Source organism: Neovison vison, chromosome 6 (assembly GCF_020171115.1).
Source record: "Neovison vison isolate M4711 chromosome 6, ASM_NN_V1, whole genome shotgun sequence".
NCBI classification, from domain to species: Eukaryota; Metazoa; Chordata; class Mammalia; order Carnivora; family Mustelidae; genus Neogale; species Neogale vison.
Window position 1 is genome coordinate 108,664,525 of NC_058096.1, and position 5,813 is coordinate 108,670,337.

The window sequence follows — 5,813 nt, forward strand, 5'->3', positions numbered from 1 at the left end:
GGCCATGTGACTTGCTTTTGCCTTGGAAAGTTAACAGACAAGCAGAAGCTTGAAATGTTCTTGGGTGATTGATCCTGTGTTTCTGTGATCATGAGAGGAGTATGTGCCGGCTTGCCCACTTTTCCAAGGAGGCGGAGATGTGGAACAGACCCACACACCTACAGTGTTAAGCCAACCCGTCTCTGCCACTTCAAGAGTCTCAATGAACAAACGCCAGCTGTCCTGCAAATGGGAACCTGGCTGAGATCAGCTGCAAAACTTAAGTGTATGCCTCTGAGTTTCTATGGGTTATTATGCAGCAACAGGTGACTAAGTACCCTTGAGGGTATTTGAAGGACTCCACAGGTTGAGAAGGTTGGCAAGTTAAGTGTAGGGCCTTACTTATGGAAACAAAAATGTTTGTATTCGGTCAGGAGACCTGTCTGTACTAAATTCTGAGACCTACTCAGCCTCCATATGTATAGATGGTTTTCAGAATTCTTTCATATACTGGTCTTATGGCTTACAATCACTTCTGTAAACATGATCATAAGCCCAGGAATATTACTGTCCCGTGACTCCAGCTCTTTTCAGTCTAGCCAGTGGCTCTCTTCTGGAATGTCAAAGCTTTACAAATATATCTAACAGATCATCTTTAACAAAATAACCTCCATATGTACCTGTCTTTCCCAGTGAAGACCCCATTCTTCTCACTACTCACTGACTGGCACTCTGGAATTGAGCTATCAGCGCACTCCTCCACTGAACACTCCCAACGGTTCTTCATGCCATCACCAGTAAAAGCCCAATTTTCCTTAGTGTCTACAAAAATCACAAGTTGATATGGCTCTCCCACTTAATCTTTACTCACACGGACTTCCCTGGTATACCTCAGATCTGACTAAACCAAGGAACTTAGTCCATCAATATACCTTCCCCCGGTATCCCTATGGCTACTTTCACCTCGTTTCTCTCAAATGTCATACTAAAGAGAAATCTAGTCTTAAAAGTGGAGTATGTGAAGTTCAACTGCATAGAAGGTTAAAACAGCATTTGTGTTTACTGCTTAGAGCTCTTAATAAACTCATTCTAACAGTGATTTTCCTATGAAATGAAAAAACTTATAGTGTAATTCCAGCACATCTTATAGTGGGGAATAGCAGCAGCAGTGAATGGAATGGATACTGGAAGACCGTTGTGCTGTGTCCAGTGTTGCGTCTTGATGCACTCTAAGAATTAAACTTTAGGAGCCACAAAAAAGCAGACTGTTCATTCCAGGTAACCCAATTTCTAAGACTTCAGAGGTGCTTTAACCTATCAAATTTGAAAAGCTTCCAGGATGATTATACTTAACTGTGTAAGACAACTAAGGGTTTAGGGATTTTATTTGCTGGGGAAGGGTAAATTTGTTAAAATTCTTCTGGAAAATAACTTAGTGATATGTATTGGAACATTCCTGAGCCTTAAAAAGGTTCATACACTTTACAACTTAAGTCCATTTTAGAATTTAAGAATGGGAGAACAGAAATTTATAGATTACATTAATTTCTGGTAACAAGAGTCTAAATAATAGAAACTTTCAAATGGGGGCACCTGGGTGGTTCAGTAGTTTAAAGCCTCCGCCTTCGGCTCTGGTCATGATCTCAGGATCCTGGGATCAAGTCCCACATCAGGCTCTCTGCTGAACAGGGAGCCTGCTTCCACCTCTTTCTCTGCCTACTTGTGATCTCTGCCTGTCAAATAAATATTATCTTTTAAAAAAATGTATATTAAGGGGCACCTGGGTGGCTCAGTGGGTTAAAGCCTCTGCCTTTGGCTCAGGTCATGATCCCAGGGTCCTGGGATCGAGCCCCACATTGGGCTCTGCTCAGCAGGGAGCCTGCTTCCCCTTCTCTGTCTACCTCTCTGCCTACCTGTGATCTGTCAAATAAATTTTTAAAAAAGTGTATTAAAAAAAACCTCAAATGGATGTTTCTAAAGTATTTTAAAGGCATCATGTTTAAGATACGGAAGTAGTGACTGTGTGTTAATTACATAGTTGATAATATTTACAAGTGTCTATATAATACACACACACACACACTTTCCATTTTCTCCAAAGAACCCTGATAGACCCAAGTTGTGTGACAGATATTACCATGTCAAAGAAATCCAATTCCAGAATTCTTAGAATTAAAACTAATGTCCCTTTCACAGTGGAAGGAGTTCAAACTACCTATCAGTGATTCCTTGAAAGCATTACTTATTGCATGTTGGAGCTGAGGGTTGGTTATTACTAGTAAGACAGGCTCTTCAAAGTGATAGTACTATGTTTAGCCTAGGTGAACAGATACTCAAATACAGGTTCATTGCTTTTATTACCAACCCTTCTATCCAGCTAATATATAGCCATATAGTGAGGTCACAACACATTGTCTAGGAGATGCCCATGAACTCCGTTATCTTTTAGACCAAGACAGTAGTGGTTTACACTACTCTTAGTTCTCACTGGGAAAACTAATGTTAATCATTTAAAAATAAAAAAAATCAAGACCCATTGAGTGGGTCTTGAACACTTAAGTCTGATTCTGGGTGATACAGGCAGAGAGGGTAAAGAGCCACCTACAAATCAGGCTCGGTAGGACAGGGAGGTGGATCAGTTACCCATGGACTAAAGTATCAACAAGCGGAAATTTTCCTGTAAGAGGTCAGCCATTATTTGCAGTTTTGTGGGTCATAGGTCTGTCACAACTACTCAATGCTGCTATTGTAATGTGGAAGCACTCCTATATAATTAAGCGATTATAGCGGAGGAAAAAAAAATCAACCCTGGAAACCAGCCAGAGTTAGTACAAGGGGTGCAGTTTGCCTACCTTTGGGAATTCAGAAATTCTTAAGAGGGAAAGGTAAATTGCTCTTCTTCCCACACAAATGCATATTGCTTCTAGCGTTGAACAGAAGAGTGGTGGAAAAAAAACCTTTTAGATTTTAGGGACATACCAAGTGACCTATTTGTCCCAATACAGAAAACTCATCTGGATTAGCACCAGAGTTTAAAATCACCACCTAAAATGTCCACCAGTCTACACACTGGCAAAACTAAGCAAGAAATGGAAAATGTCTGCATTCTCTATTTGCCAGAGCCACCACCACTACACCCCTCAATTCTGAGAGACAGGATGATTTATTAAGTCCTCAGTGGCATCCCATTGGCCTTTATCCCAAGGTTAAGAGGATCCTCCAAGTTGAGGATACTAGTTAAAACCTACACAGGATTGGGGTGGGGGGGGACCCCCTCTCCCCTGGAGGATTCTAAGTTCCCCTACACTTACCACAAAATAAATTTCAACAGAATCCTATTCACCTAGTTCCAAGGAACTTTTTTCTTTTTCTTAATCACAGAAGTGTCTGTCCCTCATTCCCATTAACTAGTTTAACTGCAAGCCAGTTATCTAGTACTTCTGGTAAGTTTGGATATTTTTTTCCCTCCTGTACATAGTTAAGTACACAAATGATTGCACAACCCTTTGCCAAAATTAGTAAAGTTCATATGCACAGGTGGTTCTTATTTTGGGTTTCTGGCCTCTTCTTCAAAGAGTTCAATATCTTATGAATTCTCTATTGTGCCAGGCCTATGTTCACAAGGTCCAGAGGTTTTTTAAAATTAAATAATCAAGTAAGATTTCGGTCTGTTGTCTGAAACAAAACTGCTGGTGTGCACACTCCTATCAATTTCCCTGTAAAAATTTACCTAGTTTTGATAGTGTAAATAAATTTCACTTCTGGGTGAAACTTTTTTTCCTAGTTCTTAATTTGTCCCCTTGCCCCTCTGCAGAGTTGAAATACTGATTAACAGGAAATGGGGGTTGGCACTGTTCCTTTTATCCCGAGGCATACTTTCCTTATGCAAGGAAAGCAACTAAGACCATTTTGGAGGGCTTGGGGGTTTGTTTCTCAAAGGCCTCCAAAAAAAGCACAACAAAAAACACAATCTTAACGCCAATTGTTGGGACCTAACGTTTCCTGAATAATGTGTGCTTTCACAAAACCCAAGTATGATTATGGATTTTAACTATTTTAGTTCAGCAGTCCTTCAAATCAACTTTGCATTTGGTTTCAATCATCCCTGGCCTGCAACAGTAAACAATGTATTATTAGTACTGGCATATAAAAATCCGGTTTTTTTGCCTTAAGGCAAGAATTTCAAGACTTATTTATCCAATCTCTAAATTATCCAATGGCTCTCCTATGGTTCTGACATTATTTGTCTTTTTTTTTTTTTAAAGATGTTATTTATTTATTTGACAGAGAGAAATCACAAGTAGGACAAGTAGGCAGAGAGGCAGGAAAGCAGGCCCCCTGCTGAGCAGAGAGCCCGATGTGGGACTTGATCCCAGGACCCTGAGATCACGACCTGAGCTGAAGGCAGCGGCTTAACTCACTGAGCCACCCAGGCGCCCCTTATTTGTCTCTCTTAATTGGTTATGCCAACAGTCAACCCAAGGACTCACCAGATGATGACTATCAGAGTACATGAACAGATGACTTGTTTCCTATCCCAGAATAGGAAAGGAATCTCCACCCATCAAACCTGGTAAACTCTAAATTTTCAAGGTCTGCTGCCTGTAATACACTCCTGGTTCTAGATCCAAAAGCTAAACGGATCACTAGCTTTAAAAAAACCACCATAGCAGAATAATGGGTAGCTTACATGATTTAATTGCAAGCCAACACCTCCTGGGATACATGAATTAGACGTGGATGCTTTCTAGAGTTCCTCTAGACCTTTAGTCTATTTGACCTCTAGTCAATTAGAAGGCTGGGAAATCTATTTCTTACTCCACATACTGTAATACGATGAGAGAGAGGTAGGTCTTTGAGTAGGGGAATTCATTCAGGGAGACCTACACTGATGTCCACAGTTCTCACTCACTGCTTAGGTGCTGGCCTGTCCTTTCCCCTAGCAAGAGAGCTTCTAAGTGATGTACCATGTTCCTTCATGTACATTCCTACCACTACAGAACTACAACTCCTTCTGGACCACATTCTACAACTAGCCGGGGTGCCAAAGTCTTACTCTCAAACTAGTTGACAATAAATTTGCAACACAGTTCCAGGTAGTTTTTAGAAACACAATCATGCAGAATTTTACGTGAGTTTCTAAAGTAGGAGACAGGTATGCATGTGAGACACCACCCAGTGTGACAAATTAAGGCCTGCTAATATTGCCTATAAATCATATATATGTATTTTTAAGTAGGCTCCATGCCCAACATAGGGCATGAACTTACTACCCTGAATCAAGAATTGCATGTTCTACCAACTGAGCCAGCCAGGCACCCCATCACCATTACTCTCATTCATCTGATTATCTAGAGTAGTGGCAGAATGGCATCACCCATAGACTGGATGGAGATATGCCCACATCTGGATCCTGGCACTGCCATTTAATAGTCATTTAACTTCAGGTAAGGTACATCTCAGGGCTGCTACAGACTAAATGAACTAACATATATGAAGTGTTTTAAAAAACACCTAGGACATACTTAATGATTTTAATAAATTACTTGCCTACTCCATTTCCCCTTGAACTGGCCACCCTCAGGACAGGTGTGGACACTAGACTCATGTATTGTAGTATCATCTTAATGAAGACAATCACTCAAGTAACTAACTTCCCTCTTAAAGGTATTTTCCAGAACATATAATTTAACTATTAAAAAAAAAAAAAAAAAGCAAAGAGAATACATTTCAGCCCAAGGGTTACCACACAAGGGATTAAAAACTATTTTAAAAAACCCTCTAAGTAACAAGGTTAAAACAAAATCTTCTAGGTCAACTGAGTTGTACCAGCC